Source organism: Phyllobates terribilis, unplaced genomic scaffold (assembly GCF_046119375.1).
Source record: "Phyllobates terribilis strain yellow unplaced genomic scaffold, ASM4611937v1 Scaffold_1__5_contigs__length_1240528914, whole genome shotgun sequence".
Lineage (NCBI taxonomy): Eukaryota > Metazoa > Chordata > Amphibia > Anura > Dendrobatidae > Phyllobates > Phyllobates terribilis.
The window spans coordinates 534,669,687-534,692,626 of NW_027362761.1; the positions used below are offsets into that span (position 1 = coordinate 534,669,687).

A 22,940-nucleotide genomic window follows, 5' to 3' on the forward strand; every position below is an offset into this window, starting at 1 on the left:
CTGCAGGTGTCGGGACTAGCGCCCCAACATGCTGGATTTGCAGCGAACCAAAGGCATGCTTTGGAGCACACGAGGCAACGCCGTGTTCCAGGGAGAGCGCGAGCGGCCGAAAGCCTCCTCCTGCGCAGGCACGCTCAAGGGTGGCCACTTGCAGCGTCCCCATCTCGCGGCCGGAGCTGGAGTTGTGAGTGGCCCGCCGGTGCACAGCTGTCTGCCGTTCGGTCGGTCGACCCGAAGCAGCTGCTGGGCCTGCCCTTGAGCCTCCTCCACCGTGCGTCCTCCTGGCCGCAGCTGAGTGAGTCACGACAGGGTGCCAGCAGAGGGTGGCAGCTGCAGAGCTCTAGCTGCCTGCCTGTTCCCGGCCGCAGCGACGTAGTGCTTGGGAGCAGCCGCCCCTATATGCAAATGATCAGGCTGCTGCTGCTGTGCATCTTGGACGGTTTTCCGCTTGAGCTCGGCCTGCCCTCTGGGGGACAGACGGGGCGTCAGCTGCGCCTTGAGCGCCCGGCGTCACCCACTCGGGGAGCGTCCGTGCAGGCGCCGCCGGGCCACACCACCCCTTACTTTTGGTGCACGAGACTCCGCGATGCTGGGGGGCTGCGCCAGAGGGGCGCTCGTCGGCCCGGCGGGCTCCAACTCATACTTACCTGGCAGGGGAGATACCATGATCACTAAGGTGGTTCTCCCAGGGTGAGGCTCATCCATTGCACTCCAGGTGTGCTGACCCCTGCGATTTCCCCAAATGCGGGAAACTCGACTGCATAATTTGTGGTAGTGGGGGACTGCGTTCGCGCTTTCCCCTGATTTCCTCCGGTCAATGACAGAACAGTGCTTTGGGAATGATGAGAAGCTCGGAGAGGTGGACGTGGCCTTTGGCTCCCCCTTGTGGGCCTACGCCGCCACCTTCTCCCTGCCCTGGCTAAGAAGGGACGAGTTGCTTGCTTCTTTGTTGGCTTGGGGCCTTTTGCCTTTGCTTTGTGCTTTGTTTGTTGGACTTGGCGCCCCCTGCCTGCTGCTGGGGATTGATCTGCTCGTTTGCATCTCATTCACTTGGTGACGACATGGCTCCCTCTGCTCTTCTGCAGGTGTCGGGACTAGCGCCCCAACATGCTGGATTTGCAGCGAACCAAAGGCATGCTTTGGAGCACACGAGGCAACGCCGTGTTCCAGGGAGAGCGCGAGCGGCCGAAAGCCTCCTCCTGCGCAGGCACGCTCAAGGGTGGCCACTTGCAGCGTCCCCATCTCGCGGCCGGAGCTGGAGTTGTGAGTGGCCCGCCGGTGCACAGCTGTCTGCCGTTCGGTCGGTCGACCCGAAGCAGCTGCTGGGCCTGCCCTTGAGCCTCCTCCACCGTGCGTCCTCCTGGCCGCAGCTGAGTGAGTCACGACAGGGTGCCAGCAGAGGGTGGCAGCTGCAGAGCTCTAGCTGCCTGCCTGTTCCCGGCCGCAGCGACGTAGTGCTTGGGAGCAGCCGCCCCTATATGCAAATGATCAGGCTGCTGCTGCTGTGCATCTTGGACGGTTTTCCGCTTGAGCTCGGCCTGCCCTCTGGGGGACAGACGGGGCGTCAGCTGCGCCTTGAGCGCCCGGCGTCACCCACTCGGGGAGCGTCCGTGCAGGCGCCGCCGGGCCACACCACCCCTTACTTTTGGTGCACGAGACTCCGCGATGCTGGGGGGCTGCGCCAGAGGGGCGCTCGTCGGCCCGGCGGGCTCCAACTCATACTTACCTGGCAGGGGAGATACCATGATCACTAAGGTGGTTCTCCCAGGGTGAGGCTCATCCATTGCACTCCGGGTGTGCTGACCCCTGCGATTTCCCCAAATGCGGGAAACTCGACTGCATAATTTGTGGTAGTGGGGGACTGCGTTCGCGCTTTCCCCTGATTTCCTCCGGTCAATGACAGAACAGTGCTTTGGGAATGATGAGAAGCTCGGAGAGGTGGACGTGGCCTTTGGCTCCCCCTTGTGGGCCTACGCCGCCACCTTCTCCCTGCCCTGGCTAAGAAGGGACGAGTTGCTTGCTTCTTTGTTGGCTTGGGGCCTTTTGCCTTTGCTTTGTGCTTTGTTTGTTGGACTTGGCGCCCCCTGCCTGCTGCTGGGGATTGATCTGCTCGTTTGCATCTCATTCACTTGGTGACGACATGGCTCCCTCTGCTCTTCTGCAGGTGTCGGGACTAGCGCCCCAACATGCTGGATTTGCAGCGAACCAAAGGCATGCTTTGGAGCACACGAGGCAACGCCGTGTTCCAGGGAGAGCGCGAGCGGCCGAAAGCCTCCTCCTGCGCAGGCACGCTCAAGGGTGGCCACTTGCAGCGTCCCCATCTCGCGGCCGGAGCTGGAGTTGTGAGTGGCCCGCCGGTGCACAGCTGTCTGCCGTTCGGTCGGTCGACCCGAAGCAGCTGCTGGGCCTGCCCTTGAGCCTCCTCCACCGTGCGTCCTCCTGGCCGCAGCTGAGTGAGTCACGACAGGGTGCCAGCAGAGGGTGGCAGCTGCAGAGCTCTAGCTGCCTGCCTGTTCCCGGCCGCAGCGACGTAGTGCTTGGGAGCAGCCGCCCCTATATGCAAATGATCAGGCTGCTGCTGCTGTGCATCTTGGACGGTTTTCCGCTTGAGCTCGGCCTGCCCTCTGGGGGACAGACGGGGCGTCAGCTGCGCCTTGAGCGCCCGGCGTCACCCACTCGGGGAGCGTCCGTGCAGGCGCCGCCGGGCCACACCACCCCTTACTTTTGGTGCACGAGACTCCGCGATGCTGGGGGGCTGCGCCAGAGGGGCGCTCGTCGGCCCGGCGGGCTCCAACTCATACTTACCTGGCAGGGGAGATACCATGATCACTAAGGTGGTTCTCCCAGGGTGAGGCTCATCCATTGCACTCCGGGTGTGCTGACCCCTGCGATTTCCCCAAATGCGGGAAACTCGACTGCATAATTTGTGGTAGTGGGGGACTGCGTTCGCGCTTTCCCCTGATTTCCTCCGGTCAATGACAGAACAGTGCTTTGGGAATGATGAGAAGCTCGGAGAGGTGGACGTGGCCTTTGGCTCCCCCTTGTGGGCCTACGCCGCCACCTTCTCCCTGCCCTGGCTAAGAAGGGACGAGTTGCTTGCTTCTTTGTTGGCTTGGGGCCTTTTGCCTTTGCTTTGTGCTTTGTTTGTTGGACTTGGCGCCCCCTGCCTGCTGCTGGGGATTGATCTGCTCGTTTGCATCTCATTCACTTGGTGACGACATGGCTCCCTCTGCTCTTCTGCAGGTGTCGGGACTAGCGCCCCAACATGCTGGATTTGCAGCGAACCAAAGGCATGCTTTGGAGCACACGAGGCAACGCCGTGTTCCAGGGAGAGCGCGAGCGGCCGAAAGCCTCCTCCTGCGCAGGCACGCTCAAGGGTGGCCACTTGCAGCGTCCCCATCTCGCGGCCGGAGCTGGAGTTGTGAGTGGCCCGCCGGTGCACAGCTGTCTGCCGTTCGGTCGGTCGACCCGAAGCAGCTGCTGGGCCTGCCCTTGAGCCTCCTCCACCGTGCGTCCTCCTGGCCGCAGCTGAGTGAGTCACGACAGGGTGCCAGCAGAGGGTGGCAGCTGCAGAGCTCTAGCTGCCTGCCTGTTCCCGGCCGCAGCGACGTAGTGCTTGGGAGCAGCCGCCCCTATATGCAAATGATCAGGCTGCTGCTGCTGTGCATCTTGGACGGTTTTCCGCTTGAGCTCGGCCTGCCCTCTGGGGGACAGACGGGGCGTCAGCTGCGCCTTGAGCGCCCGGCGTCACCCACTCGGGGAGCGTCCGTGCAGGCGCCGCCGGGCCACACCACCCCTTACTTTTGGTGCACGAGACTCCGCGATGCTGGGGGGCTGCGCCAGAGGGGCGCTCGTCGGCCCGGCGGGCTCCAACTCATACTTACCTGGCAGGGGAGATACCATGATCACTAAGGTGGTTCTCCCAGGGTGAGGCTCATCCATTGCACTCCGGGTGTGCTGACCCCTGCGATTTCCCCAAATGCGGGAAACTCGACTGCATAATTTGTGGTAGTGGGGGACTGCGTTCGCGCTTTCCCCTGATTTCCTCCGGTCAATGACAGAACAGTGCTTTGGGAATGATGAGAAGCTCGGAGAGGTGGACGTGGCCTTTGGCTCCCCCTTGTGGGCCTACGCCGCCACCTTCTCCCTGCCCTGGCTAAGAAGGGACGAGTTGCTTGCTTCTTTGTTGGCTTGGGGCCTTTTGCCTTTGCTTTGTGCTTTGTTTGTTGGACTTGGCGCCCCCTGCCTGCTGCTGGGGATTGATCTGCTCGTTTGCATCTCATTCACTTGGTGACGACATGGCTCCCTCTGCTCTTCTGCAGGTGTCGGGACTAGCGCCCCAACATGCTGGATTTGCAGCGAACCAAAGGCATGCTTTGGAGCACACGAGGCAACGCCGTGTTCCAGGGAGAGCGCGAGCGGCCGAAAGCCTCCTCCTGCGCAGGCACGCTCAAGGGTGGCCACTTGCAGCGTCCCCATCTCGCGGCCGGAGCTGGAGTTGTGAGTGGCCCGCCGGTGCACAGCTGTCTGCCGTTCGGTCGGTCGACCCGAAGCAGCTGCTGGGCCTGCCCTTGAGCCTCCTCCACCGTGCGTCCTCCTGGCCGCAGCTGAGTGAGTCACGACAGGGTGCCAGCAGAGGGTGGCAGCTGCAGAGCTCTAGCTGCCTGCCTGTTCCCGGCCGCAGCGACGTAGTGCTTGGGAGCAGCCGCCCCTATATGCAAATGATCAGGCTGCTGCTGCTGTGCATCTTGGACGGTTTTCCGCTTGAGCTCGGCCTGCCCTCTGGGGGACAGACGGGGCGTCAGCTGCGCCTTGAGCGCCCGGCGTCACCCACTCGGGGAGCGTCCGTGCAGGCGCCGCCGGGCCACACCACCCCTTACTTTTGGTGCACGAGACTCCGCGATGCTGGGGGGCTGCGCCAGAGGGGCGCTCGTCGGCCCGGCGGGCTCCAACTCATACTTACCTGGCAGGGGAGATACCATGATCACTAAGGTGGTTCTCCCAGGGTGAGGCTCATCCATTGCACTCCGGGTGTGCTGACCCCTGCGATTTCCCCAAATGCGGGAAACTCGACTGCATAATTTGTGGTAGTGGGGGACTGCGTTCGCGCTTTCCCCTGATTTCCTCCGGTCAATGACAGAACAGTGCTTTGGGAATGATGAGAAGCTCGGAGAGGTGGACGTGGCCTTTGGCTCCCCCTTGTGGGCCTACGCCGCCACCTTCTCCCTGCCCTGGCTAAGAAGGGACGAGTTGCTTGCTTCTTTGTTGGCTTGGGGCCTTTTGCCTTTGCTTTGTGCTTTGTTTGTTGGACTTGGCGCCCCCTGCCTGCTGCTGGGGATTGATCTGCTCGTTTGCATCTCATTCACTTGGTGACGACATGGCTCCCTCTGCTCTTCTGCAGGTGTCGGGACTAGCGCCCCAACATGCTGGATTTGCAGCGAACCAAAGGCATGCTTTGGAGCACACGAGGCAACGCCGTGTTCCAGGGAGAGCGCGAGCGGCCGAAAGCCTCCTCCTGCGCAGGCACGCTCAAGGGTGGCCACTTGCAGCGTCCCCATCTCGCGGCCGGAGCTGGAGTTGTGAGTGGCCCGCCGGTGCACAGCTGTCTGCCGTTCGGTCGGTCGACCCGAAGCAGCTGCTGGGCCTGCCCTTGAGCCTCCTCCACCGTGCGTCCTCCTGGCCGCAGCTGAGTGAGTCACGACAGGGTGCCAGCAGAGGGTGGCAGCTGCAGAGCTCTAGCTGCCTGCCTGTTCCCGGCCGCAGCGACGTAGTGCTTGGGAGCAGCCGCCCCTATATGCAAATGATCAGGCTGCTGCTGCTGTGCATCTTGGACGGTTTTCCGCTTGAGCTCGGCCTGCCCTCTGGGGGACAGACGGGGCGTCAGCTGCGCCTTGAGCGCCCGGCGTCACCCACTCGGGGAGCGTCCGTGCAGGCGCCGCCGGGCCACACCACCCCTTACTTTTGGTGCACGAGACTCCGCGATGCTGGGGGGCTGCGCCAGAGGGGCGCTCGTCGGCCCGGCGGGCTCCAACTCATACTTACCTGGCAGGGGAGATACCATGATCACTAAGGTGGTTCTCCCAGGGTGAGGCTCATCCATTGCACTCCGGGTGTGCTGACCCCTGCGATTTCCCCAAATGCGGGAAACTCGACTGCATAATTTGTGGTAGTGGGGGACTGCGTTCGCGCTTTCCCCTGATTTCCTCCGGTCAATGACAGAACAGTGCTTTGGGAATGATGAGAAGCTCGGAGAGGTGGACGTGGCCTTTGGCTCCCCCTTGTGGGCCTACGCCGCCACCTTCTCCCTGCCCTGGCTAAGAAGGGACGAGTTGCTTGCTTCTTTGTTGGCTTGGGGCCTTTTGCCTTTGCTTTGTGCTTTGTTTGTTGGACTTGGCGCCCCCTGCCTGCTGCTGGGGATTGATCTGCTCGTTTGCATCTCATTCACTTGGTGACGACATGGCTCCCTCTGCTCTTCTGCAGGTGTCGGGACTAGCGCCCCAACATGCTGGATTTGCAGCGAACCAAAGGCATGCTTTGGAGCACACGAGGCAACGCCGTGTTCCAGGGAGAGCGCGAGCGGCCGAAAGCCTCCTCCTGCGCAGGCACGCTCAAGGGTGGCCACTTGCAGCGTCCCCATCTCGCGGCCGGAGCTGGAGTTGTGAGTGGCCCGCCGGTGCACAGCTGTCTGCCGTTCGGTCGGTCGACCCGAAGCAGCTGCTGGGCCTGCCCTTGAGCCTCCTCCACCGTGCGTCCTCCTGGCCGCAGCTGAGTGAGTCACGACAGGGTGCCAGCAGAGGGTGGCAGCTGCAGAGCTCTAGCTGCCTGCCTGTTCCCGGCCGCAGCGACGTAGTGCTTGGGAGCAGCCGCCCCTATATGCAAATGATCAGGCTGCTGCTGCTGTGCATCTTGGACGGTTTTCCGCTTGAGCTCGGCCTGCCCTCTGGGGGACAGACGGGGCGTCAGCTGCGCCTTGAGCGCCCGGCGTCACCCACTCGGGGAGCGTCCGTGCAGGCGCCGCCGGGCCACACCACCCCTTACTTTTGGTGCACGAGACTCCGCGATGCTGGGGGGCTGCGCCAGAGGGGCGCTCGTCGGCCCGGCGGGCTCCAACTCATACTTACCTGGCAGGGGAGATACCATGATCACTAAGGTGGTTCTCCCAGGGTGAGGCTCATCCATTGCACTCCGGGTGTGCTGACCCCTGCGATTTCCCCAAATGCGGGAAACTCGACTGCATAATTTGTGGTAGTGGGGGACTGCGTTCGCGCTTTCCCCTGATTTCCTCCGGTCAATGACAGAACAGTGCTTTGGGAATGATGAGAAGCTCGGAGAGGTGGACGTGGCCTTTGGCTCCCCCTTGTGGGCCTACGCCGCCACCTTCTCCCTGCCCTGGCTAAGAAGGGACGAGTTGCTTGCTTCTTTGTTGGCTTGGGGCCTTTTGCCTTTGCTTTGTGCTTTGTTTGTTGGACTTGGCGCCCCCTGCCTGCTGCTGGGGATTGATCTGCTCGTTTGCATCTCATTCACTTGGTGACGACATGGCTCCCTCTGCTCTTCTGCAGGTGTCGGGACTAGCGCCCCAACATGCTGGATTTGCAGCGAACCAAAGGCATGCTTTGGAGCACACGAGGCAACGCCGTGTTCCAGGGAGAGCGCGAGCGGCCGAAAGCCTCCTCCTGCGCAGGCACGCTCAAGGGTGGCCACTTGCAGCGTCCCCATCTCGCGGCCGGAGCTGGAGTTGTGAGTGGCCCGCCGGTGCACAGCTGTCTGCCGTTCGGTCGGTCGACCCGAAGCAGCTGCTGGGCCTGCCCTTGAGCCTCCTCCACCGTGCGTCCTCCTGGCCGCAGCTGAGTGAGTCACGACAGGGTGCCAGCAGAGGGTGGCAGCTGCAGAGCTCTAGCTGCCTGCCTGTTCCCGGCCGCAGCGACGTAGTGCTTGGGAGCAGCCGCCCCTATATGCAAATGATCAGGCTGCTGCTGCTGTGCATCTTGGACGGTTTTCCGCTTGAGCTCGGCCTGCCCTCTGGGGGACAGACGGGGCGTCAGCTGCGCCTTGAGCGCCCGGCGTCACCCACTCGGGGAGCGTCCGTGCAGGCGCCGCCGGGCCACACCACCCCTTACTTTTGGTGCACGAGACTCCGCGATGCTGGGGGGCTGCGCCAGAGGGGCGCTCGTCGGCCCGGCGGGCTCCAACTCATACTTACCTGGCAGGGGAGATACCATGATCACTAAGGTGGTTCTCCCAGGGTGAGGCTCATCCATTGCACTCCGGGTGTGCTGACCCCTGCGATTTCCCCAAATGCGGGAAACTCGACTGCATAATTTGTGGTAGTGGGGGACTGCGTTCGCGCTTTCCCCTGATTTCCTCCGGTCAATGACAGAACAGTGCTTTGGGAATGATGAGAAGCTCGGAGAGGTGGACGTGGCCTTTGGCTCCCCCTTGTGGGCCTACGCCGCCACCTTCTCCCTGCCCTGGCTAAGAAGGGATGAGTTGCTTGCTTCTTTGTTGGCTTGGGGCCTTTTGCCTTTGCTTTGTGCTTTGTTTGTTGGACTTGGCGCCCCCTGCCTGCTGCTGGGGATTGATCTGCTCGTTTGCATCTCATTCACTTGGTGACGACATGGCTCCCTCTGCTCTTCTGCAGGTGTCGGGACTAGCGCCCCAACATGCTGGATTTGCAGCGAACCAAAGGCATGCTTTGGAGCACACGAGGCAACGCCGTGTTCCAGGGAGAGCGCGAGCGGCCGAAAGCCTCCTCCTGCGCAGGCACGCTCAAGGGTGGCCACTTGCAGCGTCCCCATCTCGCGGCCGGAGCTGGAGTTGTGAGTGGCCCGCCGGTGCACAGCTGTCTGCCGTTCGGTCGGTCGACCCGAAGCAGCTGCTGGGCCTGCCCTTGAGCCTCCTCCACCGTGCGTCCTCCTGGCCGCAGCTGAGTGAGTCACGACAGGGTGCCAGCAGAGGGTGGCAGCTGCAGAGCTCTAGCTGCCTGCCTGTTCCCGGCCGCAGCGACGTAGTGCTTGGGAGCAGCCGCCCCTATATGCAAATGATCAGGCTGCTGCTGCTGTGCATCTTGGACGGTTTTCCGCTTGAGCTCGGCCTGCCCTCTGGGGGACAGACGGGGCGTCAGCTGCGCCTTGAGCGCCCGGCGTCACCCACTCGGGGAGCGTCCGTGCAGGCGCCGCCGGGCCACACCACCCCTTACTTTTGGTGCACGAGACTCCGCGATGCTGGGGGGCTGCGCCAGAGGGGCGCTCGTCGGCCCGGCGGGCTCCAACTCATACTTACCTGGCAGGGGAGATACCATGATCACTAAGGTGGTTCTCCCAGGGTGAGGCTCATCCATTGCACTCCGGGTGTGCTGACCCCTGCGATTTCCCCAAATGCGGGAAACTCGACTGCATAATTTGTGGTAGTGGGGGACTGCGTTCGCGCTTTCCCCTGATTTCCTCCGGTCAATGACAGAACAGTGCTTTGGGAATGATGAGAAGCTCGGAGAGGTGGACGTGGCCTTTGGCTCCCCCTTGTGGGCCTACGCCGCCACCTTCTCCCTGCCCTGGCTAAGAAGGGACGAGTTGCTTGCTTCTTTGTTGGCTTGGGGCCTTTTGCCTTTGCTTTGTGCTTTGTTTGTTGGACTTGGCGCCCCCTGCCTGCTGCTGGGGATTGATCTGCTCGTTTGCATCTCATTCACTTGGTGACGACATGGCTCCCTCTGTTCTTCTGCAGGTGTCGGGACTAGCGCCCCAACATGCTGGATTTGCAGCGAACCAAAGGCATGCTTTGGAGCACACGAGGCAACGCCGTGTTCCAGGGAGAGCGCGAGCGGCCGAAAGCCTCCTCCTGCGCAGGCACGCTCAAGGGTGGCCACTTGCAGCGTCCCCATCTCGCGGCCGGAGCTGGAGTTGTGAGTGGCCCGCCGGTGCACAGCTGTCTGCCGTTCGGTCGGTCGACCCGAAGCAGCTGCTGGGCCTGCCCTTGAGCCTCCTCCACCGTGCGTCCTCCTGGCCGCAGCTGAGTGAGTCACGACAGGGTGCCAGCAGAGGGTGGCAGCTGCAGAGCTCTAGCTGCCTGCCTGTTCCCGGCCGCAGCGACGTAGTGCTTGGGAGCAGCCGCCTCTATATGCAAATGATCAGGCTGCTGCTGCTGTGCATCTTGGACGGTTTTCCGCTTGAGCTCGGCCTGCCCTCTGGGGGACAGACGGGGCGTCAGCTGCGCCTTGAGCGCCCGGCGTCACCCACTCGGGGAGCGTCCGTGCAGGCGCCGCCGGGCCACACCACCCCTTACTTTTGGTGCACGAGACTCCGCGATGCTGGGGGGCTGCGCCAGAGGGGCGCTCGTCGGCCCGGCGGGCTCCAACTCATACTTACCTGGCAGGGGAGATACCATGATCACTAAGGTGGTTCTCCCAGGGTGAGGCTCATCCATTGCACTCCGGGTGTGCTGACCCCTGCGATTTCCCCAAATGCGGGAAACTCGACTGCATAATTTGTGGTAGTGGGGGACTGCGTTCGCGCTTTCCCCTGATTTCCTCCGGTCAATGACAGAACAGTGCTTTGGGAATGATGAGAAGCTCGGAGAGGTGGACGTGGCCTTTGGCTCCCCCTTGTGGGCCTACGCCGCCACCTTCTCCCTGCCCTGGCTAAGAAGGGACGAGTTGCTTGCTTCTTTGTTGGCTTGGGGCCTTTTGCCTTTGCTTTGTGCTTTGTTTGTTGGACTTGGCGCCCCCTGCCTGCTGCTGGGGATTGATCTGCTCGTTTGCATCTCATTCACTTGGTGACGACATGGCTCCCTCTGCTCTTCTGCAGGTGTCGGGACTAGCGCCCCAACATGCTGGATTTGCAGCGAACCAAAGGCATGCTTTGGAGCACACGAGGCAACGCCGTGTTCCAGGGAGAGCGCGAGCGGCCGAAAGCCTCCTCCTGCGCAGGCACGCTCAAGGGTGGCCACTTGCAGCGTCCCCATCTCGCGGCCGGAGCTGGAGTTGTGAGTGGCCCGCCGGTGCACAGCTGTCTGCCGTTCGGTCGGTCGACCCGAAGCAGCTGCTGGGCCTGCCCTTGAGCCTCCTCCACCGTGCGTCCTCCTGGCCGCAGCTGAGTGAGTCACGACAGGGTGCCAGCAGAGGGTGGCAGCTGCAGAGCTCTAGCTGCCTGCCTGTTCCCGGCCGCAGCGACGTAGTGCTTGGGAGCAGCCGCCCCTATATGCAAATGATCAGGCTGCTGCTGCTGTGCATCTTGGACGGTTTTCCGCTTGAGCTCGGCCTGCCCTCTGGGGGACAGACGGGGCGTCAGCTGCGCCTTGAGCGCCCGGCGTCACCCACTCGGGGAGCGTCCGTGCAGGCGCCGCCGGGCCACACCACCCCTTACTTTTGGTGCACGAGACTCCGCGATGCTGGGGGGCTGCGCCAGAGGGGCGCTCGTCGGCCCGGCGGGCTCCAACTCATACTTACCTGGCAGGGGAGATACCATGATCACTAAGGTGGTTCTCCCAGGGTGAGGCTCATCCATTGCACTCCGGGTGTGCTGACCCCTGCGATTTCCCCAAATGCGGGAAACTCGACTGCATAATTTGTGGTAGTGGGGGACTGCGTTCGCGCTTTCCCCTGATTTCCTCCGGTCAATGACAGAACAGTGCTTTGGGAATGATGAGAAGCTCGGAGAGGTGGACGTGGCCTTTGGCTCCCCCTTGTGGGCCTACGCCGCCACCTTCTCCCTGCCCTGGCTAAGAAGGGACGAGTTGCTTGCTTCTTTGTTGGCTTGGGGCCTTTTGCCTTTGCTTTGTGCTTTGTTTGTTGGACTTGGCGCCCCCTGCCTGCTGCTGGGGATTGATCTGCTCGTTTGCATCTCATTCACTTGGTGACGACATGGCTCCCTCTGCTCTTCTGCAGGTGTCGGGACTAGCGCCCCAACATGCTGGATTTGCAGCGAACCAAAGGCATGCTTTGGAGCACACGAGGCAACGCCGTGTTCCAGGGAGAGCGCGAGCGGCCGAAAGCCTCCTCCTGCGCAGGCACGCTCAAGGGTGGCCACTTGCAGCGTCCCCATCTCGCGGCCGGAGCTGGAGTTGTGAGTGGCCCGCCGGTGCACAGCTGTCTGCCGTTCGGTCGGTCGACCCGAAGCAGCTGCTGGGCCTGCCCTTGAGCCTCCTCCACCGTGCGTCCTCCTGGCCGCAGCTGAGTGAGTCACGACAGGGTGCCAGCAGAGGGTGGCAGCTGCAGAGCTCTAGCTGCCTGCCTGTTCCCGGCCGCAGCGACGTAGTGCTTGGGAGCAGCCGCCCCTATATGCAAATGATCAGGCTGCTGCTGCTGTGCATCTTGGACGGTTTTCCGCTTGAGCTCGGCCTGCCCTCTGGGGGACAGACGGGGCGTCAGCTGCGCCTTGAGCGCCCGGCGTCACCCACTCGGGGAGCGTCCGTGCAGGCGCCGCCGGGCCACACCACCCCTTACTTTTGGTGCACGAGACTCCGCGATGCTGGGGGGCTGCGCCAGAGGGGCGCTCGTCGGCCCGGCGGGCTCCAACTCATACTTACCTGGCAGGGGAGATACCATGATCACTAAGGTGGTTCTCCCAGGGTGAGGCTCATCCATTGCACTCCGGGTGTACTGACCCCTGCGATTTCCCCAAATGCGGGAAACTCGACTGCATAATTTGTGGTAGTGGGGGACTGCGTTCGCGCTTTCCCCTGATTTCCTCCGGTCAATGACAGAACAGTGCTTTGGGAATGATGAGAAGCTCGGAGAGGTGGACGTGGCCTTTGGCTCCCCCTTGTGGGCCTACGCCGCCACCTTCTCCCTGCCCTGGCTAAGAAGGGACGAGTTGCTTGCTTCTTTGTTGGCTTGGGGCCTTTTGCCTTTGCTTTGTGCTTTGTTTGTTGGACTTGGCGCCCCCTGCCTGCTGCTGGGGATTGATCTGCTCGTTTGCATCTCATTCACTTGGTGACGACATGGCTCCCTCTGCTCTTCTGCAGGTGTCGGGACTAGCGCCCCAACATGCTGGATTTGCAGCGAACCAAAGGCATGCTTTGGAGCACACGAGGCAACGCCGTGTTCCAGGGAGAGCGCGAGCGGCCGAAAGCCTCCTCCTGCGCAGGCACGCTCAAGGGTGGCCACTTGCAGCGTCCCCATCTCGCGGCCGGAGCTGGAGTTGTGAGTGGCCCGCCGGTGCACAGCTGTCTGCCGTTCGGTCGGTCGACCCGAAGCAGCTGCTGGGCCTGCCCTTGAGCCTCCTCCACCGTGCGTCCTCCTGGCCGCAGCTGAGTGAGTCACGACAGGGTGCCAGCAGAGGGTGGCAGCTGCAGAGCTCTAGCTGCCTGCCTGTTCCCGGCCGCAGCGACGTAGTGCTTGGGAGCAGCCGCCCCTATATGCAAATGATCAGGCTGCTGCTGCTGTGCATCTTGGACGGTTTTCCGCTTGAGCTCGGCCTGCCCTCTGGGGGACAGACGGGGCGTCAGCTGCGCCTTGAGCGCCCGGCGTCACCCACTCGGGGAGCGTCCGTGCAGGCGCCGCCGGGCCACACCACCCCTTACTTTTGGTGCACGAGACTCCGCGATGCTGGGGGGCTGCGCCAGAGGGGCGCTCGTCGGCCCGGCGGGCTCCAACTCATACTTACCTGGCAGGGGAGATACCATGATCACTAAGGTGGTTCTCCCAGGGTGAGGCTCATCCATTGCACTCCGGGTGTGCTGACCCCTGCGATTTCCCCAAATGCGGGAAACTCGACTGCATAATTTGTGGTAGTGGGGGACTGCGTTCGCGCTTTCCCCTGATTTCCTCCGGTCAATGACAGAACAGTGCTTTGGGAATGATGAGAAGCTCGGAGAGGTGGACGTGGCCTTTGGCTCCCCCTTGTGGGCCTACGCCGCCACCTTCTCCCTGCCCTGGCTAAGAAGGGACGAGTTGCTTGCTTCTTTGTTGGCTTGGGGCCTTTTGCCTTTGCTTTGTGCTTTGTTTGTTGGACTTGGCGCCCCCTGCCTGCTGCTGGGGATTGATCTGCTCGTTTGCATCTCATTCACTTGGTGACGACATGGCTCCCTCTGCTCTTCTGCAGGTGTCGGGACTAGCGCCCCAACATGCTGGATTTGCAGCGAACCAAAGGCATGCTTTGGAGCACACGAGGCAACGCCGTGTTCCAGGGAGAGCGCGAGCGGCCGAAAGCCTCCTCCTGCGCAGGCACGCTCAAGGGTGGCCACTTGCAGCGTCCCCATCTCGCGGCCGGAGCTGGAGTTGTGAGTGGCCCGCCGGTGCACAGCTGTCTGCCGTTCGGTCGGTCGACCCGAAGCAGCTGCTGGGCCTGCCCTTGAGCCTCCTCCACCGTGCGTCCTCCTGGCCGCAGCTGAGTGAGTCACGACAGGGTGCCAGCAGAGGGTGGCAGCTGCAGAGCTCTAGCTGCCTGCCTGTTCCCGGCCGCAGCGACGTAGTGCTTGGGAGCAGCCGCCCCTATATGCAAATGATCAGGCTGCTGCTGCTGTGCATCTTGGACGGTTTTCCGCTTGAGCTCGGCCTGCCCTCTGGGGGACAGACGGGGCGTCAGCTGCGCCTTGAGCGCCCGGCGTCACCCACTCGGGGAGCGTCCGTGCAGGCGCCGCCGGGCCACACCACCCCTTACTTTTGGTGCACGAGACTCCGCGATGCTGGGGGGCTGCGCCAGAGGGGCGCTCGTCGGCCCGGCGGGCTCCAACTCATACTTACCTGGCAGGGGAGATACCATGATCACTAAGGTGGTTCTCCCAGGGTGAGGCTCATCCATTGCACTCCGGGTGTGCTGACCCCTGCGATTTCCCCAAATGCGGGAAACTCGACTGCATAATTTGTGGTAGTGGGGGACTGCGTTCGCGCTTTCCCCTGATTTCCTCCGGTCAATGACAGAACAGTGCTTTGGGAATGATGAGAAGCTCGGAGAGGTGGACGTGGCCTTTGGCTCCCCCTTGTGGGCCTACGCCGCCACCTTCTCCCTGCCCTGGCTAAGAAGGGACGAGTTGCTTGCTTCTTTGTTGGCTTGGGGCCTTTTGCCTTTGCTTTGTGCTTTGTTTGTTGGACTTGGCGCCCCCTGCCTGCTGCTGGGGATTGATCTGCTCGTTTGCATCTCATTCACTTGGTGACGACATGGCTCCCTCTGCTCTTCTGCAGGTGTCGGGACTAGCGCCCCAACATGCTGGATTTGCAGCGAACCAAAGGCATGCTTTGGAGCACACGAGGCAACGCCGTGTTCCAGGGAGAGCGCGAGCGGCCGAAAGCCTCCTCCTGCGCAGGCACGCTCAAGGGTGGCCACTTGCAGCGTCCCCATCTCGCGGCCGGAGCTGGAGTTGTGAGTGGCCCGCCGGTGCACAGCTGTCTGCCGTTCGGTCGGTCGACCCGAAGCAGCTGCTGGGCCTGCCCTTGAGCCTCCTCCACCGTGCGTCCTCCTGGCCGCAGCTGAGTGAGTCACGACAGGGTGCCAGCAGAGGGTGGCAGCTGCAGAGCTCTAGCTGCCTGCCTGTTCCCGGCCGCAGCGACGTAGTGCTTGGGAGCAGCCGCCCCTATATGCAAATGATCAGGCTGCTGCTGCTGTGCATCTTGGACGGTTTTCCGCTTGAGCTCGGCCTGCCCTCTGGGGGACAGACGGGGCGTCAGCTGCGCCTTGAGCGCCCGGCGTCACCCACTCGGGGAGCGTCCGTGCAGGCGCCGCCGGGCCACACCACCCCTTACTTTTGGTGCACGAGACTCCGCGATGCTGGGGGGCTGCGCCAGAGGGGCGCTCGTCGGCCCGGCGGGCTCCAACTCATACTTACCTGGCAGGGGAGATACCATGATCACTAAGGTGGTTCTCCCAGGGTGAGGCTCATCCATTGCACTCCGGGTGTGCTGACCCCTGCGATTTCCCCAAATGCGGGAAACTCGACTGCATAATTTGTGGTAGTGGGGGACTGCGTTCGCGCTTTCCCCTGATTTCCTCCGGTCAATGACAGAACAGTGCTTTGGGAATGATGAGAAGCTCGGAGAGGTGGACGTGGCCTTTGGCTCCCCCTTGTGGGCCTACGCCGCCACCTTCTCCCTGCCCTGGCTAAGAAGGGACGAGTTGCTTGCTTCTTTGTTGGCTTGGGGCCTTTTGCCTTTGCTTTGTGCTTTGTTTGTTGGACTTGGCGCCCCCTGCCTGCTGCTGGGGATTGATCTGCTCGTTTGCATCTCATTCACTTGGTGACGACATGGCTCCCTCTGCTCTTCTGCAGGTGTCGGGACTAGCGCCCCAACATGCTGGATTTGCAGCGAACCAAAGGCATGCTTTGGAGCACACGAGGCAACGCCGTGTTCCAGGGAGAGCGCGAGCGGCCGAAAGCCTCCTCCTGCGCAGGCACGCTCAAGGGTGGCCACTTGCAGCGTCCCCATCTCGCGGCCGGAGCTGGAGTTGTGAGTGGCCCGCCGGTGCACAGCTGTCTGCCGTTCGGTCGGTCGACCCGAAGCAGCTGCTGGGCCTGCCCTTGAGCCTCCTCCACCGTGCGTCCTCCTGGCCGCAGCTGAGTGAGTCACGACAGGGTGCCAGCAGAGGGTGGCAGCTGCAGAGCTCTAGCTGCCTGCCTGTTCCCGGCCGCAGCGACGTAGTGCTTGGGAGCAGCCGCCCCTATATGCAAATGATCAGGCTGCTGCTGCTGTGCATCTTGGACGGTTTTCCGCTTGAGCTCGGCCTGCCCTCTGGGGGACAGACGGGGCGTCAGCTGCGCCTTGAGCGCCCGGCGTCACCCACTCGGGGAGCGTCCGTGCAGGCGCCGCCGGGCCACACCACCCCTTACTTTTGGTGCACGAGACTCCGCGATGCTGGGGGGCTGCGCCAGAGGGGCGCTCGTCGGCCCGGCGGGCTCCAACTCATACTTACCTGGCAGGGGAGATACCATGATCACTAAGGTGGTTCTCCCAGGGTGAGGCTCATCCATTGCACTCCGGGTGTGCTGACCCCTGCGATTTCCCCAAATGCGGGAAACTCGACTGCATAATTTGTGGTAGTGGGGGACTGCGTTCGCGCTTTCCCCTGATTTCCTCCGGTCAATGACAGAACAGTGCTTTGGGAATGATGAGAAGCTCGGAGAGGTGGACGTGGCCTTTGGCTCCCCCTTGTGGGCCTACGCCGCCACCTTCTCCCTGCCCTGGCTAAGAAGGGACGAGTTGCTTGCTTCTTTGTTGGCTTGGGGCCTTTTGCCTTTGCTTTGTGCTTTGTTTGTTGGACTTGGCGCCCCCTGCCTGCTGCTGGGGATTGATCTGCTCGTTTGCATCTCATTCACTTGGTGACGACATGGCTCCCTCTGCTCTTCTGCAGGTGTCGGGACTAGCGCCCCAACATGCTGGATTTGCAGCGAACCAAAGGCATGCTTTGGAGCACACGAGGCAACGCCGTGTTCCAGGGAGAGCGCGAGCGGCCGAAAGCCTCCTCCTGCGCAGGCACGCTCAAGGGTGGCCACTTGCAGCGTCCCCATCTCGCGGCCGGAGCTGGAGTTGTGAGTGGCCCGCCGGTGCACAGCTGTCTGCCGTTCGGTCGGTCGACCCGAAGCAGCTGCTGGGCCTGCCCTTGAGCCTCCTCCACCGTGCGTCCTCCTGGCCGCAGCTGAGTGAGTCACGACAGGGTGCCAGCAGAGGGTGGCAGCTGCAGAGCTCTAGCTGCCTGCCTGTTCCCGGCCGCAGCGACGTAGTGCTTGGGAGCAGCCGCCCCTATATGCAAATGATCAGGCTGCTGCTGCTGTGCATCTTGGACGGTTTTCCGCTTGAGCTCGGCCTGCCCTCTGGGGGACAGACGGGGCGTCAGCTGCGCCTTGAGCGCCCGGCGTCACCCACTCGGGGAGCGTCCGTGCAGGCGCCGCCGGGCCACACCACCCCTTACTTTTGGTGCACGAGACTCCGCGATGCTGGGGGGCTGCGCCAGAGGGGCGCTCGTCGGCCCGGCGGGCTCCAACTCATACTTACCTGGCAGGGGAGATACCATGATCACTAAGGTGGTTCTCCCAGGGTGAGGCTCATCCATTGCACTCCGGGTGTGCTGACCCCTGCGATTTCCCCAAATGCGGGAAACTCGACTGCATAATTTGTGGTAGTGGGGGACTGCGTTCGCGCTTTCCCCTGATTTCCTCCGGTCAATGACAGAACAGTGCTTTGGGAATGATGAGAAGCTCGGAGAGGTGGACGTGGCCTTTGGCTCCCCCTTGTGGGCCTACGCCGCCACCTTCTCCCTGCCCTGGCTAAGAAGGGACGAGTTGCTTGCTTCTTTGTTGGCTTGGGGCCTTTTGCCTTTGCTTTGTGCTTTGTTTGTTGGACTTGGCGCCCCCTGCCTGCTGCTGGGGATTGATCTGCTCGTTTGCATCTCATTCACTTGGTGACGACATGGCTCCCTCTGCTCTTCTGCAGGTGTCGGGACTAGCGCCCCAACATGCTGGATTTGCAGCGAACCAAAGGCATGCTTTGGAGCACACGAGGCAACGCCGTGTTCCAGGGAGAGCGCGAGCGGCCGAAAGCCTCCTCCTGCGCAGGCACGCTCAAGGGTGGCCACTTGCAGCGTCCCCATCTCGCGGCCGGAGCTGGAGTTGTGAGTGGCCCGCCGGTGCACAGCTGTCTGCCGTTCGGTCGGTCGACCCGAAGCAGCTGCTGGGCCTGCCCTTGAGCCTCCTCCACCGTGCGTCCTCCTGGCCGCAGCTGAGTGAGTCACGACAGGGTGCCAGCAGAGGGTGGCAGCTGCAGAGCTCTAGCTGCCTGCCTGTTCCCGGCCGCAGCGACGTAGTGCTTGGGAGCAGCCGCCCCTATATGCAAATGATCAGGCTGCTGCTGCTGTGCATCTTGGACGGTTTTCCGCTTGAGCTCGGCCTGCCCTCTGGGGGACAGACGGGGCGTCAGCTGCGCCTTGAGCGCCCGGCGTCACCCACTCGGGGAGCGTCCGTGCAGGCGCCGCCGGGCCACACCACCCCTTACTTTTGGTGCACGAGACTCCGCGATGCTGGGGGGCTGCGCCAGAGGGGCGCTCGTCGGCCCGGCGGGCTCCAACTCATACTTACCTGGCAGGGGAGATACCATGATCACTAAGGTGGTTCTCCCAGGGTGAGGCTCATCCATTGCACTCCGGGTGTGCTGACCCCTGCGATTTCCCCAAATGCGGGAAACTCGACTGCATAATTTGTGGTAGTGGGGGACTGCGTTCGCGCTTTCCCCTGATTTCCTCCGGTCAATGACAGAACAGTGCTTTGGGAATGATGAGAAGCTCGGAGAGGTGGACGTGGCCTTTGGCTCCCCCTTGTGGGCCTACGCCGCCACCTTCTCCCTGCCCTGGCTAAGAAGGGACGAGTTGCTTGCTTCTTTGTTGGCTTGGGGCCTTTTGCCTTTGCTTTGTGCTTTGTTTGTTGGACTTGGCGCCCCCTGCCTGCTGCTGGGGATTGATCTGCTCGTTTGCATCTCATTCACTTGGTGACGACATGGCTCCCTCTGCTCTTCTGCAGGTGTCGGGACTAGCGCCCCAACATGCTGGATTTGCAGCGAACCAAAGGCATGCTTTGGAGCACACGAGGCAACGCCGTGTTCCAGGGAGAGCGCGAGCGGCCGAAAGCCTCCTCCTGCGCAGGCACGCTCAAGGGTGGCCACTTGCAGCGTCCCCATCTCGCGGCCGGAGCTGGAGTTGTGAGTGGCCCGCCGGTGCACAGCTGTCTGCCGTTCGGTCGGTCGACCCGAAGCAGCTGCTGGGCCTGCCCTTGAGCCTCCTCCACCGTGCGTCCTCCTGGCCGCAGCTGAGTGAGTCACGACAGGGTGCCAGCAGAGGGTGGCAGCTGCAGAGCTCTAGCTGCCTGCCTGTTCCCGGCCGCAGCGACGTAGTGCTTGGGAGCAGCCGCCCCTATATGCAAATGATCAGGCTGCTGCTGCTGTGCATCTTGGACGGTTTTCCGCTTGAGCTCGGCCTGCCCTCTGGGGGACAGACGGGGCGTCAGCTGCGCCTTGAGCGCCCGGCGTCACCCACTCGGGGAGCGTCCGTGCAGGCGCCGCCGGGCCACACCACCCCTTACTTTTGGTGCACGAGACTCCGCGATGCTGGGGGGCTGCGCCAGAGGGGCGCTCGTCGGCCCGGCGGGCTCCAACTCATACTTACCTGGCAGGGGAGATACCATGATCACTAAGGTGGTTCTCCCAGGGTGAGGCTCATCCATTGCACTCCGGGTGTGCTGACCCCTGCGATTTCCCCAAATGCGGGAAACTCGACTGCATAATTTGTGGTAGTGGGGGACTGCGTTCGCGCTTTCCCCTGATTTCCTCCGGTCAATGACAGAACAGTGCTTTGGGAATGATGAGAAGCTCGGAGAGGTGGACGTGGCCTTTGGCTCCCCCTTGTGGGCCTACGCCGCCACCTTCTCCCTGCCCTGGCTAAGAAGGGACGAGTTGCTTGCTTCTTTGTTGGCTTGGGGCCTTTTGCCTTTGCTTTGTGCTTTGTTTGTTGGACTTGGCGCCCCCTGCCTGCTGCTGGGGATTGATCTGCTCGTTTGCATCTCATTCACTTGGTGACGACATGGCTCCCTCTGCTCTTCTGCAGGTGTCGGGACTAGCGCCCCAACATGCTGGATTTGCAGCGAACCAAAGGCATGCTTTGGAGCACACGAGGCAACGCCGTGTTCCAGGGAGAGCGCGAGCGGCCGAAAGCCTCCTCCTGCGCAGGCACGCTCAAGGGTGGCCACTTGCAGCGTCCCCATCTCGCGGCCGGAGCTGGAGTTGTGAGTGGCCCGCCGGTGCACAGCTGTCTGCCGTTCGGTCGGTCGACCCGAAGCAGCTGCTGGGCCTGCCCTTGAGCCTCCTCCACCGTGCGTCCTCCTGGCCGCAGCTGAGTGAGTCACGACAGGGTGCCAGCAGAGGGTGGCAGCTGCAGAGCTCTAGCTGCCTGCCTGTTCCCGGCCGCAGCGACGTAGTGCTTGGGAGCAGCCGCCCCTATATGCAAATGATCAGGCTGCTGCTGCTGTGCATCTTGGACGGTTTTCCGCTTGAGCTCGGCCTGCCCTCTGGGGGACAGACGGGGCGTCAGCTGCGCCTTGAGCGCCCGGCGTCACCCACTCGGGGAGCGTCCGTGCAGGCGCCGCCGGGCCACACCACCCCTTACTTTTGGTGCACGAGACTCCGCGATGCTGGGGGGCTGCGCCAGAGGGGCGCTCGTCGGCCCGGCGGGCTCCAACTCATACTTACCTGGCAGGGGAGATACCATGATCACTAAGGTGGTTCTCCCAGGGTGAGGCTCATCCATTGCACTCCGGGTGTGCTGACCCCTGCGATTTCCCCAAATGCGGGAAACTCGACTGCATAATTTGTGGTAGTGGGGGACTGCGTTCGCGCTTTCCCCTGATTTCCTCCGGTCAATGACAGAACAGTGCTTTGGGAATGATGAGAAGCTCGGAGAGGTGGACGTGGCCTTTGGCTCCCCCTTGTGGGCCTACGCCGCCACCTTCTCCCTGCCCTGGCTAAGAAGGGACGAGTTGCTTGCTTCTTTGTTGGCTTGGGGCCTTTTGCCTTTGCTTTGTGCTTTGTTTATTGGACTTGGCGCCCCCTGCCTGCTGCTGGGGATTGATCTGCTCGTTTGCATCTCATTCACTTGGTGACGACATGGCTCCCTCTGCTCTTCTGCAGGTGTCGGGACTAGCGCCCCAACATGCTGGATTTGCAGCGAACCAAAGGCATGCTTTGGAGCACACGAGGCAACGCCGTGTTCCAGGGAGAGCGCGAGCGGCCGAAAGCCTCCTCCTGCGCAGGCACGCTCAAGGGTGGCCACTTGCAGCGTCCCCATCTCGCGGCCGGAGCTGGAGTTGTGAGTGGCCCGCCGGTGCACAGCTGTCTGCCGTTCGGTCGGTCGACCCGAAGCAGCTGCTGGGCCTGCCCTTGAGCCTCCTCCACCGTGCGTCCTCCTGGCCGCAGCTGAGTGAGTCACGACAGGGTGCCAGCAGAGGGTGGCAGCTGCAGAGCTCTAGCTGCCTGCCTGTTCCCGGCCGCAGCGACGTAGTGCTTGGGAGCAGCCGCCCCTATATGCAAATGATCAGGCTGCTGCTGCTGTGCATCTTGGACGGTTTTCCGCTTGAGCTCGGCCTGCCCTCTGGGGGACAGACGGGGCGTCAGCTGCGCCTTGAGCGCCCGGCGTCACCCACTCGGGGAGCGTCCGTGCAGGCGCCGCCGGGCCACACCACCCCTTACTTTTGGTGCACGAGACTCCGCGATGCTGGGGGGCTGCGCCAGAGGGGCGCTCGTCGGCCCGGCGGGCTCCAACTCATACTTACCTGGCAGGGGAGATACCATGATCACTAAGGTGGTTCTCCCAGGGTGAGGCTCATCCATTGCACTCCGGGTGTGCTGACCCCTGCGATTTCCCCAAATGCGGGAAACTCGACTGCATAATTTGTGGTAGTGGGGGACTGCGTTCGCGCTTTCCCCTGATTTCCTCCGGTCAATGACAGAACAGTGCTTTGGGAATGATGAGAAGCTCGGAGAGGTGGACGTGGCCTTTGGCTCCCCCTTGTGGGCCTACGCCGCCACCTTCTCCCTGCCCTGGCTAAGAAGGGACGAGTTGCTTGCTTCTTTGTTGGCTTGGGGCCTTTTGCCTTTGCTTTGTGCTTTGTTTGTTGGACTTGGCGCCCCCTGCCTGCTGCTGGGGATTGATCTGCTCGTTTGCATCTCATTCACTTGGTGACGACATGGCTCCCTCTGCTCTTCTGCAGGTGTCGGGACTAGCGCCCCAACATGCTGGATTTGCAGCGAACCAAAGGCATGCTTTGGAGCACACGAGGCAACGCCGTGTTCCAGGGAGAGCGCGAGCGGCCGAAAGCCTCCTCCTGCGCAGGCACGCTCAAGGGTGGCCACTTGCAGCGTCCCCATCTCGCGGCCGGAGCTGGAGTTGTGAGTGGCCCGCCGGTGCACAGCTGTCTGCCGTTCGGTCGGTCGACCCGAAGCAGCTGCTGGGCCTGCCCTTGAGCCTCCTCCACCGTGCGTCCTC

General features: G+C 62.7%; 21 non-coding genes across 21 annotated transcripts; all 21 read left to right on the forward strand.

Annotated features, from left to right (window-relative positions):
* Window positions 1-639: 639 nt before the first annotated feature.
* On the forward strand, window positions 640-803 carry LOC141174429 (U1 spliceosomal RNA). Its single transcript, XR_012252879.1, has one exon. It is a non-coding gene; the product is annotated as a U1 spliceosomal RNA (small nuclear RNA).
* Window positions 804-1,718: 915 nt separating this feature from the next.
* On the forward strand, window positions 1,719-1,882 carry LOC141173849 (U1 spliceosomal RNA). The gene has a single exon (XR_012252693.1). It is a non-coding gene; the product is annotated as a U1 spliceosomal RNA (small nuclear RNA).
* Window positions 1,883-2,797: 915 nt separating this feature from the next.
* On the forward strand, window positions 2,798-2,961 carry LOC141173851 (U1 spliceosomal RNA). Its single transcript, XR_012252694.1, has one exon. It is a non-coding gene; the product is annotated as a U1 spliceosomal RNA (small nuclear RNA).
* Window positions 2,962-3,876: 915 nt separating this feature from the next.
* On the forward strand, window positions 3,877-4,040 carry LOC141173856 (U1 spliceosomal RNA). The gene has a single exon (XR_012252695.1). It is a non-coding gene; the product is annotated as a U1 spliceosomal RNA (small nuclear RNA).
* A 915-nt stretch (window positions 4,041-4,955) lies between these two features.
* LOC141173859 (U1 spliceosomal RNA) lies at window positions 4,956-5,119 on the forward strand. The gene has a single exon (XR_012252696.1). It is a non-coding gene; the product is annotated as a U1 spliceosomal RNA (small nuclear RNA).
* A 915-nt stretch (window positions 5,120-6,034) lies between these two features.
* LOC141173862 (U1 spliceosomal RNA) lies at window positions 6,035-6,198 on the forward strand. The gene has a single exon (XR_012252697.1). It is a non-coding gene; the product is annotated as a U1 spliceosomal RNA (small nuclear RNA).
* Window positions 6,199-7,113: 915 nt separating this feature from the next.
* On the forward strand, window positions 7,114-7,277 carry LOC141173866 (U1 spliceosomal RNA). Its single transcript, XR_012252698.1, has one exon. It is a non-coding gene; the product is annotated as a U1 spliceosomal RNA (small nuclear RNA).
* Window positions 7,278-8,192: 915 nt separating this feature from the next.
* On the forward strand, window positions 8,193-8,356 carry LOC141173870 (U1 spliceosomal RNA). The gene has a single exon (XR_012252699.1). It is a non-coding gene; the product is annotated as a U1 spliceosomal RNA (small nuclear RNA).
* A 915-nt stretch (window positions 8,357-9,271) lies between these two features.
* LOC141173875 (U1 spliceosomal RNA) lies at window positions 9,272-9,435 on the forward strand. The gene has a single exon (XR_012252700.1). It is a non-coding gene; the product is annotated as a U1 spliceosomal RNA (small nuclear RNA).
* Window positions 9,436-10,350: 915 nt separating this feature from the next.
* Window positions 10,351-10,514, forward strand: LOC141173878 (U1 spliceosomal RNA). The gene has a single exon (XR_012252701.1). It is a non-coding gene; the product is annotated as a U1 spliceosomal RNA (small nuclear RNA).
* Window positions 10,515-11,429: 915 nt separating this feature from the next.
* On the forward strand, window positions 11,430-11,593 carry LOC141173884 (U1 spliceosomal RNA). Its single transcript, XR_012252702.1, has one exon. It is a non-coding gene; the product is annotated as a U1 spliceosomal RNA (small nuclear RNA).
* Window positions 11,594-12,508: 915 nt separating this feature from the next.
* LOC141174299 (U1 spliceosomal RNA) lies at window positions 12,509-12,672 on the forward strand. Its single transcript, XR_012252842.1, has one exon. It is a non-coding gene; the product is annotated as a U1 spliceosomal RNA (small nuclear RNA).
* A 915-nt stretch (window positions 12,673-13,587) lies between these two features.
* LOC141173888 (U1 spliceosomal RNA) lies at window positions 13,588-13,751 on the forward strand. Its single transcript, XR_012252706.1, has one exon. It is a non-coding gene; the product is annotated as a U1 spliceosomal RNA (small nuclear RNA).
* Window positions 13,752-14,666: 915 nt separating this feature from the next.
* Window positions 14,667-14,830, forward strand: LOC141173895 (U1 spliceosomal RNA). The gene has a single exon (XR_012252707.1). It is a non-coding gene; the product is annotated as a U1 spliceosomal RNA (small nuclear RNA).
* Window positions 14,831-15,745: 915 nt separating this feature from the next.
* On the forward strand, window positions 15,746-15,909 carry LOC141173898 (U1 spliceosomal RNA). Its single transcript, XR_012252708.1, has one exon. It is a non-coding gene; the product is annotated as a U1 spliceosomal RNA (small nuclear RNA).
* A 915-nt stretch (window positions 15,910-16,824) lies between these two features.
* On the forward strand, window positions 16,825-16,988 carry LOC141173901 (U1 spliceosomal RNA). Its single transcript, XR_012252709.1, has one exon. It is a non-coding gene; the product is annotated as a U1 spliceosomal RNA (small nuclear RNA).
* A 915-nt stretch (window positions 16,989-17,903) lies between these two features.
* On the forward strand, window positions 17,904-18,067 carry LOC141173905 (U1 spliceosomal RNA). The gene has a single exon (XR_012252710.1). It is a non-coding gene; the product is annotated as a U1 spliceosomal RNA (small nuclear RNA).
* A 915-nt stretch (window positions 18,068-18,982) lies between these two features.
* On the forward strand, window positions 18,983-19,146 carry LOC141173909 (U1 spliceosomal RNA). The gene has a single exon (XR_012252713.1). It is a non-coding gene; the product is annotated as a U1 spliceosomal RNA (small nuclear RNA).
* Window positions 19,147-20,061: 915 nt separating this feature from the next.
* On the forward strand, window positions 20,062-20,225 carry LOC141173915 (U1 spliceosomal RNA). The gene has a single exon (XR_012252715.1). It is a non-coding gene; the product is annotated as a U1 spliceosomal RNA (small nuclear RNA).
* A 915-nt stretch (window positions 20,226-21,140) lies between these two features.
* Window positions 21,141-21,304, forward strand: LOC141173920 (U1 spliceosomal RNA). The gene has a single exon (XR_012252716.1). It is a non-coding gene; the product is annotated as a U1 spliceosomal RNA (small nuclear RNA).
* Window positions 21,305-22,219: 915 nt separating this feature from the next.
* On the forward strand, window positions 22,220-22,383 carry LOC141173927 (U1 spliceosomal RNA). The gene has a single exon (XR_012252717.1). It is a non-coding gene; the product is annotated as a U1 spliceosomal RNA (small nuclear RNA).
* Window positions 22,384-22,940: the final 557 nt, after the last annotated feature.